This window comes from Mesocricetus auratus, unplaced genomic scaffold (assembly GCF_017639785.1).
Source record: "Mesocricetus auratus isolate SY011 unplaced genomic scaffold, BCM_Maur_2.0 Super-Scaffold_100676, whole genome shotgun sequence".
NCBI classification, from domain to species: Eukaryota; Metazoa; Chordata; class Mammalia; order Rodentia; family Cricetidae; genus Mesocricetus; species Mesocricetus auratus.
This window is the reverse complement of record NW_024429266.1, coordinates 119,509,761-119,522,404: the sequence shown is the minus strand read 5'-3', so window position 1 is coordinate 119,522,404 and position 12,644 is coordinate 119,509,761. Positions and strand designations below refer to the sequence as shown.

The window sequence follows — 12,644 nt, the reverse complement described above, 5'->3', positions numbered from 1 at the left end:
TTCTTGCATGAGTCATCTGCTTCTTCCTAGATTTATGAAATTTACTTGAAAAACTTCCACCATCCCCCACTCCAGTTAAACAATATTCAGAATTGCTTCTCTTGTTAAGGTGAATAGTGCAACTTGCCCTTTTCAATTTGTGAATTTGCATATGTAGATGGTTGCATTTTAAAAATAACCTCATCAGTCATGCAAACTAAGAAAGTTAATTTGTTAACATCAGTAATCTGTGAAGGGGGCTACTCAGTGGGTGAACACACTTGTTACCATCTTACTTGACATTCCAGGGCAAGCTGCCCAGCTAGTGGTTAAGAACTGGGACTTTAGAGTTAGAAAAACAAACTTTAATCCTAGATCTGCCTTTGATTTACTTTATAGCTGAGTTACATGATCTCTCTCAACTTTTGTTTCATTTACTATGAAGTGAGGATAATACAAAGACCTCACCCAGGATAGTACAGGGTTGGTCAGAGAGAACAAACTTCAACTATTAGCTATTGTTTTTTGTGGAGAGAGGAGACCCAGCCTGAAAAGAAATTGGAGCTTCAGTTAAAGAACAGTGACCTTCATTGGCTCTCTTCATGACTTAGGTGATCATCTTCATCTTCCATTACCCCGAGTTGATGCCCATGCATCTACTTGCACACGAACCTGTATTAAAGGCTCTAATAGATTCCTCCATACAGTAATACAGTAATAGCACAATATCCCCACCCCAATATTCCTTTCTATGTGTCTCCCACACTTCAGAGTTCTTGAGCCTGCAACTATTATGGTTGTTTATTTCTATCATGTCCTATTTCCTCTGATATCCCTGACCACCTGCCTGCATCTCATCTTCTATAGTAGCTACCCTCCACTCTGTTCAATCCCAGCACCATTATGTCACTCCTCCACAGTTCCTGACACATGTCTACTTCTTATAGCTTGTCCTGGAGGCTCAGCATGAGTCAGACATCAGTAAGGATAGTGTCCCCTTGTTCAAGATGTCTTACTGACTCTAGCTCATTTAGGGACAGGTTGGCCTCTATCTTCTTGGACTTCTACTATCACCTTCCTCCTCCAACACTGAGCCTGAAATTTTCATCCATCACATGACACCAGTTCTGGGTATTTTTAAAGTATACAAGCATACTCTAGAAAATAACTGACATAGTTTTAGGGCTCATTCCTGCAAGAACAAGGAATTCTGAGAATCTTCGCAATGGCAGTCTTTACTATGATCCAATGCTTAGATAAAACCAGTCCCTGTAGTAAAATAGTAGAATACCTAGCCCCCTCTCTCTTTTGTTCCCAGACTCTGACTTGCATAAACAGCAGGAGTTCTAGTTGTTTCTTTTAAGTCTAGTTATTATACCAATATACACAAGACGGGTCATGATCATCAGCAAGATAACTCTGAGAATATTGATTTTCACCTCTCCCTCCCATAACTGCCTGCACCCTGCCATGTATGTGCACAGCCACTGAGCTTTCCAGCATCCCCATTGTTGTGGTTTTCTGTTTCTCCATGGGATAAGATATGGTTGAGTGGTTGGTGACTCTTGTAATTTTGAGTCTAGGATTTCCATCTACAGCCCTTTTCATAAGACAAATAGCAGGTCATTTATTCTTCTGCAAGGCTGTAGCATGTTTCCCGTTGGATGCCAGCTTCACTTGATCAATAATCTCTGATCCGTTTCTAAAGAACAGATCCTACTGAGCCAAATACCTTGAATTATAGGGAGTCTGTTGAAAGCTAGAAGGAAGGATATCCTAGAACTGGAGTTTGGGGATGCTTGAAAGAGTTAAGCCATCACAGTGGCCATCACAAAACCAACTGAAGCAAAGGGAAGCCCTTTTTGCCACAGATAAAGTAGGATTGTAGGATAAGTGTTGTTTTCAAGACTGAAATAAAAGACTTAAAAGTATTAATTGTACTTTTATTATAATCAAAGGGAATCAAAAGCTGCTTTGGAGTAATGACAAAGGATGGTAACTATGGCATCCTGTTCCAAAATTCACACACATGTTCACCTGGGATTCTCTTTAGTTTTTCTATGGCATGCTTGTTTATATACCTGGGTAAGTTGTTCAGCTAATCTGGAAGTTCAGAAATACCTCACCTAAAAACCAGTTTCTGCCCTTGTAGCCACATCTTTGACAGCACACTAGTGAAAAGATCTGAAGTGTTAAGGCATAAAGGTAGAAGGATGCTAAACAAATGTAACAGCAGAAATGAGTATGCTCCAAGTGCTGGAGATTAGAATTATAGAACAGAGCTCTAGCACAATAGATGCTAAGCTTATTTGCTGTTTTGAGTATCTGCCACGGTCCAGGGTCTTTAGTATATACTAACATTGAATTTCAGCAAATAAGTCATGTGAGAAGGTTTACCATTCTTACTGCTGATTAGTAAATTGAGACTCTGAAATTTTGTAGCAGGCTGAAATGGGGTGGGTAAATCGGTTGTACAAAAATGTGTCTGGAATGCACATGGCTCTAGGTTTCATTCACTGTACTGCCACAGAGGTATCTATAGAGATGTATATATATTTTTTCACGGAGAAAGTTTAAGGGTAGCTCAAACGGAGATGTTCCCACAGCAGGGCTCCATATTAGCATGCTGCTTCACAGATTCTTCTTCAAGTTGTACCTTTCCAAATGTCAGACCTGCTTGTCAAGGTTGTGAATCTTCTATAGTTCAGCCATACTCAAGTCATTATGGCACAGGGTTCATGATCAGTTTTTCCCTAAAACACTAGATTTTTAGTTTCTCTCATCTTCTATTCAGATTGTTCCCTTTATTAAATTTATGGTGTACACTTGGCATTCTGTATACGTGGGTTCCATTTTCATGAATTCAATCAATTACAGAATGAAAACATTGGCCCTGGGGATATGGCTCAGTGGTTAAGAGCACTTGTTGTTCTTGCAGAGGATCTGGGTTCAAGTCCCAGCACCCAGAGTGAAAACATACAGGAAAATGTGTCTATTCTAAACATGTTCCTTTTCCCGATTTTATTCTCTACACAATATAATACCTGACCATTTAGATATTACTTACATTCTATTTGATATTTTAAGTAATGATTTATATTATATAGGAGGATTGTGGATACTGAATGTAAATGCTGTCATTTTCTATGGGATTTGGTCACTGTGAGTTCTGATGTCTGAAGTATGATAGAACCAGTGCTTTGTGGATACAGAGTGGGAAGTCTTGTGATTTCTATTCACAAATCCAGCCTGTGCTTTCATATACAGCATTGCTTATCGAGTGCATTTTACTTACCTCTCATCAATTCACCCAAATTAATGACTTTTTCTCAATGTCCTCAACACAGTCAATGTGGGAGAAATCACGCTTTGTCAGTTCTGTCTTCCCACCCTGGATAGATGACTCTACAGCATCTTTTACCCTCTCCAGCATCTCACAGATGCTATATTTCTTCTCTTCTTTAAGCCAGTCTTGCCATTGAGTCATGGTCCCCTAACTGCTGCCAAAACATCCTTGCATATAATTTTCACAGAGAATCAGCAAGAAAACCAACCCAACTATTGAATAAATACCCTTCCAAAGCATCCTGCTGTCTTCACAGGCCACTTTCCACTGACCCTACTGTAGCCTTTCCCAAGGTTGTCCACATGATTTCCTTTAGTGAGCACCGGCTATTGTTTGCCTTTGTGGAATACACTCTCCTCATTTGCTTCTCTTTCTCTCTTTGTTTGTTTGTTTGTTTCTTTCTTTCTTTGTGTTGCTATCATTTCTCTCCAAAATCATGCCAGAGCCCCTTTCTTTCAAATTATCCTCCTAAATTGTATCTTGCCTCGGAATTTTAATTAGCCAAAACTATGGGTCCTTCCCTTCCCTTTTGAAACTCTCTATCTGCATCCCCAACTGCTGGTTGGATTCCTTCATCTGAGACCTTTAGAGGAACTAAGGGGGAGCCTCGTTTCTAGGATCATCTGCAAGTCCCACACAATCCTCTTCCTGCTGTCCATATGTCTGGATACTGTCATTGTCCTTGCTATGTATTCTCAAAGTCGTTTATCATTCATGTTTTAGACTTCACATTTGTCTTTGGTCATGATTCTTCTCTCTAGGATATGTTACAATCTCTAGGTTTCTTCCCTAGAGTCTAGAGCATTACATTGCAGGAGATGACACTCCCTCCCACATCAAGTCCCTCTGAGAAGCAGAAAGTCCACTTTCCAATGACCAATGGCAGAAACTTCATTTGATAAAACAAGGTTGCCATCTGCTGTCTCTTCCAGCAGGCTCCTCACAGATTGAAACACAGCATCTGCCACAGGTTCATAAGATCACAGAGAGATCTGGGTAATTCTGATACCTCAGACAGAGTCTCACTTGCCCCATACTCTGTTACCACAACGGGCATAAAGAGAGCAAAACCATTTGAATTCAAATCCCATGAGCTCAGAAAGCATGCCGTCCTGTGTGATGGAGAATATGTGGAGAATATATTACTACCCCTTCTCTGGAGGGCAGTGTTCTTTGTGACAACAGCTATTAATTTCTACATGGGTTTTTGCTATTATTATTATTATTATTATTATTATTATTATTATTATTATTATTATTTGCTGCTCACCCTTCACACCAGGAAGTGTCTTGACTGAACAGATCCTTCTTGTTTCTGTTTATGTGAGTGTTCTCCTGAAATGTCTTCACTTTCCTACTTGTTGTTACCTGAGCTGGTAAAAACAATGTTTTGCTTTGATTTGTGCTTAACTCTCTGTAAGCCTATTGCTTCGATTCCATGATGGCTTCTTGTTTTTAGCCAGCTAGTTGATTGGTTTTTCAGTTAAGGTATCTCTGTGTATCCCAGGTGCCCTGGGCTTATAATCATTCTACCTTAGCTTCCTGAGCTCTGGGATTAGAAGCGCCTCTCAACCTTCCTAATGCTTTTGCTTTTCATACAGTTCCTCATGATGTAGTGACCCCCAACCATAAAATTGTTTTTATTGCTACTTCATAACTGTAGTTTTGCTAGTGTTATAAATTGTAATGTAAGCATCTGATATGCATGATATTTGATATGTGACCCCCAAGGGGGTGGTGACCCACAGTTTGAGAACCATTGGATCACAGTGTGAAACACAGTCCCCACTGAATTACAGAGATCTTAATTCTTCCCTGTTACATGATTTCCTTGGTCGCGGTGGGGAAGTGTGGCAGCGAGCAGGAGACATGGTGGCCAGAGCGGAAGCTGAGGAGTCACATCTAGAATTTCAAGCTCGAGCGAGAGAAAACAACTGGGAATGTCACATGACTGTGAACCTCAAAATCTATCCTGTATGACATGGTCCCCCAGGAACCTCATAGCCCCTGAACCAACCTAGACAGTGCTGTCACCTGGTCAAGTTTCAAACGCCTGAGCCTATGTGGACATTCTCATTCAAACCACCACAGACGTCTTCCCACTACAGACCCCCAGGCCACTTGTGCTAGTGAACCAGAGTTCATTCTGCTAAAATCAGTCAGCGCCCATGAGGCAAGAGTGGACTGAACAGTGCCTTTCTCTTCATGCTCTTCTCTTCTAGCCAGGGTCTTTCATCATGTCAAAAATCTTTTCAAGATGTTGTTGTGGCAGGGCATTGGTGGTGCATGCCTTTAATCCCAGCACTCAGGGACTTGGGAGGCAGAGACAGGTGGATCTATGTGAGTTCGAGGCCAGCCTGGTCTACAGAGTGATTGCCAGGATAGGCTCCAAAGCTACACAGAGAAACCCTGTCTCAGAAAAAAAATGCTAGTATGTTCCATAGTCCTCTGTTTTGTGTCTTTAAATCCAAAATTCCTTGAGAAAGCAGTGCGTCCTAGTCCTTAGGAGTGGAGCGTTTGTCTTTGTGCTCCACCCTAGAAGTCATGTCTATGGGACGAGGCTTTGTAATCATGCAGAGTGTCTCCTGAAACAGGCTGGAGTGAACAGCCTCTGGGCTGTCAATAGGCCAAAAGAAACTGGTGTCACTAGTGGGCAGGCTGCTCTCCTTTCTGGAAGTGAGCTAGATGGTGGTTAGTGGCTCAAGGACATGGCAAAGGCACCCACTTCTGCAACTTACCTGGTTTATTTCAATGAACAGGATTGAATTCTACAAGGCTAACCTGAGTAAGTCAGTCATTTCTTAGGCATTACTGCCACCTGGTGTCTTTCTCATGAATGAGAGCCAAGGCCTGGCTTTCCAAGATTTCCAAAGGGCCAGCAAGCTGTGGAGAAGGAAACTGTCATTCTGGTAAAAGTACAAATGCTGTGTGTTTACACCACTAGCAAGCTGTTATTGAATATGTGTGAGTGTAAGTGTGTTTGTGTGTGTGTGTGTGTGTGTGTGTGGGTGGGTGTGCACATATATATGAAGAACTTTTCACTCCCAAAGAAAATTGACTTGAGGAAATACTGAAAGATAAGCAAAAGAAATTATAAGAAATATAATAGACAAAGGTCTAAATAGACAAAATATCCATAGTGTTTCTATTTGGAAACAAATGACAACAGCTGGGAACACTGGCACTAATTCCCTTTGTCATCGTTGGTGTGCTGGCATGTCAGCTCAACCACTATTTCTTTGGGGCAGTTGTTTTGTTTAGTCTCTGAATTTGAGACAGGATTTTATTGTATGGCCCAGGCTGGCCTTACACTCTTGGTCCTTCTGGCCTGGTCTCCCTAATGAAGGAACTTCAGACCTGTACCACCACAGCTGCACAGCCTCCATCTCAAAGTCCTTTGCCCATGCTTTTCTTTTCTAGAGAAACTGTAAGACTATTCTACTTTCCAGCTGTTTTTGACCTGTTTAAAGTGAAGGGACAGCTCTAGTAAGTGAGAGGTGAATCTGTCCCTCACCAGTCTGGAGGGCCACACAGGATAACAAACTTAGAGTTGGGAGACCAGCTGTTGTGTGAAACTGAACACCAAAACAATAAGGGCCTGAACCCCTGATTACATTACTGACCATCACCCCTGGGGCTTACTGCTAATCTCTTGGGTCTTATTGTTGTGTGGCTGAAAAAAATAAACTCCAGTTTTATTAAGTTGCTGTGTATCTACTATTTAGCCTGCTACTTTGGAAGATAACATCTAAGTATGTTTATGACACTGGTTCCCTGGAGTCTCAAGGAGATGCTGACACATCAGGGTTGCATTTTGCTGAAGTGTGTGTGTGTGTGTAGTGCTGTCTTCCAGTTAGCTGTTTGATACTAATGTGGTTAGACATAACTGACTTCAGTTGTTGACACCATGGATCTTGTATCATTTCTTCCTGACACTCCTGATGACCCTCCCCATCTTCATGGAGAGCTGCAGTCTCAAGCATCGGGAGGAGATCCTGATGGGCACATCCTGAGGAGGATAAAGAAGGACACATGCAGGGAAAGGCTGACACTGTGCTGGGTGCTTTACATTGAGAGGTTGATGTGAAATGAGCCCCTCAGCATCGGCAAAGGCAAAAGTAGATATGTTTTATGTTGCTGTAGTAGAGATTGTGAACTTGATATTAATAGTAATTGAAAAATTTTACAATAATACCAGCAGGATTCTAGTGGGATAAAATTGAAATCTTCGCAGATCAAAGTTGCTGTCAAATAAAGGACCTGCTAGGAACTGAAAAGTGACAAAATGGACAACTCAGCCAGATCTCAGAGATAGGGAGGAATGGGACCAAAGGAGGAAGTGTGTCCGCAGATCAGGAAAATGAAATCAAGAGAATGTGGGTAAGAGGTTGGAGAAAGATGTCGCTGATGATGGGTGTGAAGAAGGCATCTGTGGTGAAAGGAAAGTCACGACACCTCAAGTTGTCCTCTGAATTCCACACCATTGCTGAGTGTGCGTACGCACAAGTATAAGTAAACTAATGAACGAATGCAATTGGAAATAGGGGGAGTGGCCTTAGGAAATCATGGGCTTCTTGGGTTGTGGTAGGGACTTCTTGGAACCAGCAAAGTCCAGGCTACAAAGGTTTCTGAACAAAACAGAGATTATAGGGGATAGTTGTTCTTCAATTATTTTCTTAGAATGTCCACGAAATATGCTGTATGTGTCAGCAGTGCCTAGATGTTTATTTTTATTTATTTACATTTTTGAGCACAGGCCATCCTGTCTTGTTCCACATTAAATTCTTTCACTGCCCTCTATGCTAGGAATGCCACGGTGAGCATACATTCCTTCTCAAGGAATGGCCATCTACTGTGTAGGTAGCTTCAGAACAGTCAGTAACTGGAGGACGACATGAAGAGAGCTATGCATGGCTTGCAGGAAAGGAAGACCGGCTAGCTGTGGCATCTACCAGGAAGAAAAGCAGGCAGGAGCATGGGCCTTCTCTGATGGCTTAGCTGCCATTTTCCACCCCCATGCCATTCCCTTCAGGTGTAGCAGTTTCCTTGCCCTCCCTAACTGGGCTTATTCCCTCCCTGTCGTCTCATGAGTCGTGTGTTCAGAGATTGTGTATGCGCCTGCCGCGATGGAAGTCAAACCATTCTCCTTAAAGGCAGGTGGAAGGCAGGCTGGCTAGCACCAGCTAACGAGCCTGGCTAGAGAACCCCTAAAGATGGTGAAAATGGGTAAGTGTAATTGGAACGACCCAAGAGATTAGGGCTTTCTCTTCCTGTAAGTGGCTTCAGGTGAACTGGGAAGATGGCTCACTGCTCTCTTGATCCAGAAAACCCTACAGCATCATGAAAATCAAGAGATTCAACTCTTCATGCTCACTTAAGAACTCCTGTGAAACTGCCCAGGCCAAGAAGACTATGCGTAAATCAAATCCCACCACGTAGTGGAAAGATGTCACTTGAAAGAATTCATGTGTGCCATTTGGGTGGTATAATGGTAAGGACACTAAGTGTGCCTGGGCCACACAGTGGGGCTGGACATAGGGTCAATGCCATCCAAAGATTGCTGGATTTTTCTGCACATGCTTAAAAATGCAGAGAGTGGTGTTGACTTACTTAAAGATTGTGATGTAGATTCTATAGCTGTTGAACATTCCAGGTGAACTAAGCACCTAAGTCGAACTGATGGATGTATGGAACTCATGGCTGGGTTAACCTGGCCAAATTGAAATGATTTTCACCAAAAAAGAACAAACTGTTCCAAAACCAAAAGAGGAGGTTTCACAGAAGAAAAATATGTCCCAGAAGAAACCGAGGAAGCAAAAAACGTATGGCACGGAAATAAATTCATCATAAAATAAATGAAGATAAAAGTAATAAAATAGAATGAAAACCAGATCAACGTGGGAGCATGCAATTTAAAGAAAAGGAAAAGTAAGAATGCAAAAGATATTTATTATTAGAAAGATAGAAATGAGAGAACAATGCTAAAAAATAACTAAATGGATGAACTCAAGTGTATGGCAAAAAGGTTAAACCTTAAGAGTTTAAAAATGTGAAATTGATATGTGTCAAAGGATTGATTATTTAAAATCGTCCAAGGAACCTAAGAGTTGTAAAATTAAAAAGATACAGTGAATTTGTTTACAAAAAGCCCACCATAAGTGACACATCAACTCCAACAAGGCCACATCTCTTAATCCTTCCCAAACAGTTTCACTGTGAACTAAACAACAAAATATAAGAGCCTATGGAGGACGTGTTCATTAAAACACCACATGAATATAAATGGACCAAGTTAAATTATAAATTTTCACGACCAAACTGTTAAATAAAATACATTTGTTGTTGGTCTGGGTTTTTTGTTTGTTTGTTTTGTTTTGTTTTCTGTCTTTGAATCCAGGGGAGGGTGATGCTGACTGAATGGTCTCCAAGCTAATTTCCTTTCCACACACTTAGCACATTCTATTTCAGGGCTCAATTATGTCAGCCTATGACTGAGTTCTTGCCAAAGGGGTTGGTTTCATGACTTCTCTTTCCAAGGGAAGATGTGAGCTGCCATAGGCAGGGGGTTTTAAAGCTCAAAGACGGGCCTTTTGGGGTTCTTTGTACAGCGTGGCCTCTCTGACTCACTTTGTACTCTGGTCTCTTCCTGCTCATGCTCAGTTACACTTGGGCCTTAGGGTGGTGTTTGAAACCTTCCTCCTTGCCAACAGGTTTTCTCACCTGCTAGTGCTGCAGCCTTTGTATAAGGCCTTCTAGACTTCATCCTCCACCCTAGTCCCCTGCCTCAGGTACCCTCTGAGAGCTGTAGTCTCAGAAATCTTTTGGGGTAGCTAAGGGTCTTTTGGGGTAGCTAATCTGTCATTTACCGTTTTAGAATCACTTCCTGATACTGAGGGCATAGTCCCTGCCAAAGAGAAACTCCTATTTTATCTCATAGTTAGAGAAGATTTGGATCCCCTGTAGCAGGACTTGCTGGAATCCATTCATTACAAGTTTGGTCTGAAGTTGTTTTGTCCTAGGAGATATATACTATATATGAAGCTAAAAATACAAGGTCCAGCTCTCTCCCCCAGCCAAGCAAGATGCCCAAGAGAAAGAGGCCAAGGGAAAGAAAGTGGCCCTAGTTCCTGCCATCATGAAGAAACAGGAGGCCAAAAAGGTGTTGGGCAGGACATCCAGCCCAAAAGAGATCCTCACTCTCTTCCTCAAATGGCCCCACTACACCAGGCTGCAGTGGCAAAGGGCTCTTCTATGTCTCAAGGTACCTCCTGCTGTTAAGCAGTTCACCCAGCGCTCGTCCAGCAAATGACTACCCAGCTGCTTGAGCTCGCCCACAAGTACTGGCCACAGACAAAGCAGGAAAAGAAGCAGGGGTCACTGGCTGTGCAGAGAAGAAAGCTGCTGGCAAAGAGGATGTCCCAACTCAGAGACCACCTATCCTTCAAACAGAGGTCAATACAGCCACCATTTTGGTGGAGGACTGGAAAGCTCAGCTGGTGATGATTGGCTGCTGTGTTGCCCTATACATAGCTAAGTTGTATCTGGTGGACTTCTTGCCTGCCCTGTATCACAAGATGGGATTCCCTGACTACATCATCAAGGGAAAGGCCAGGCTGGGGCAGCTGGCCCATAGGAAGACATGCACCACTGTTGCCTTCACACAGGTTAACTCAGGAGACACAGGTACTCTGGCTAAGCTGGTGGAAGCTATTAGGACCAAATACAATGACAGACATGATGAGATCTGATGCCTGGATCCATCTGTAACTGCCATTGCAAAGCTGGAAAAGCCAAAGGCCAAAGAACTTGTCGCTAAACTGGATATGTTACTCTAGATCCGTTCTAGTGTAGTTTGCTCCCAGAGGTGAGAGTCTTGGTTAGTCTCTTTATACTATCTGACAAAGCATACTTAAGGTTTTATATTGAGAATGAGGCCAAACACACAGGCCTAATTTCAAGAAGAAATCCAGTGCTGGAATAGATGAAAGGGAAACTAGTGTGAGATTTGCTCTCATTGAGTGAGGATTATACTAGCAATGAAAGAAGAAAAAAAAACGAAGCAAAAGAAGACCTAAAATATGATAACAACTACTGACAAGTGTGTAATATTTGCATGTAAGAAGTTAAGACATGTTCCTGGCATACAGAGGGACTCTGGGAGCCCATGCCACGTGGAGGGATGCTCTCTCAGCCTGGACACATGGGGAAGAACCTGGGCCATTCCTGGGATGATATGACAGACTCTGGAAATCCCTCATGGAGGCCCTTGCCCTCCCTGGGTAGTGGAGGGGGGATGGAGTGGGGGTCAGGGGTTGGGAGGATTGGGGGTGGGCAGGGAGGGAGAGGGAACTGAGAGTGAAATGGATAAAAGGTTAAATAAAAATATGGAAAAATGAAAAAAAAGAAGTTAAGACATTATTTTGTTGTTTGAAGATAATTTGTAAGCCCTTCCATAGTTCACTAGTGTAAGAAGTGCATCTTAATGATGCAGAGAGTCAAAAGGGAAAGTTTTGTTCTAGAGGATTCTTCGAGTTATAGTAGTCTTGTTGTTAACCATGAGGACGTGTTAGCAAGCATCATAAGATATTTAGATCATTGCAAGCCTCATCTATAGCACTGCTTTAGCTGCTGTAGTTTTATGCAGCCTAAGTAATTACATGGCACAAGATTTGGCTGGAGAAATAAACCGTGTATTTAGATATCTTCCCTAATATTTAAATGAGGATCCGTGATACTATGCCTTGTTACTTAGCTATGTATAGGGCAACTGCCAATGCTAGGGATGACAGCAATAGTTCCTTTGATTTGGAGGCATTTCCATCAACACTTGGATACCAGGTTATCTAAAACAGGATCCTAGGCTATTGATTAAAGCAAAGAATAATGCTCAGATATTGGTAGGGGTGGCTACATTTTACCTGTCACATCAAGAGTTACCTGAGGTGCCTTGTTGTTTGTATGTGGTCATTTACATGAAGTGGAGGCTTCACTGGGGAGCTCTGGGTAGGCTCAGTATTTAAGAGCAGTCATTATTAGGGTTGAGGTCCCATCTTCCCTTCAGGGAGTAGGATATTGCCCCTTACAGTGGCTTCCCCCCTTCACAGAGGGGCAAAGCCTTGTTTCTTATAACTCTATGGAGGGAAGCTATGTCCTGGTTTCCCACAGCGAGAATTCTCCCTTTAGCATCCCATTTCATAAGCTTGTGGGTTCTCTGAGGTGTAGGTTATTTTCTTCTTGGGAAGATGCATTATTCTAAGGGCAAAATCTATAAATTCAGCTTATTCTTTTGTCTATAATGACTGATTCTGGGACCTTTGTA

At 42.3% G+C, this 12,644-nt stretch overlaps 1 pseudogene; it reads left to right on the top strand.

The window, feature by feature from the left end:
- The first annotated feature begins 10,208 nt into the window (after positions 1-10,208).
- LOC121137115 lies at positions 10,209-11,545 on the top strand (annotated as a pseudogene).
- Positions 11,546-12,644: the final 1,099 nt, after the last annotated feature.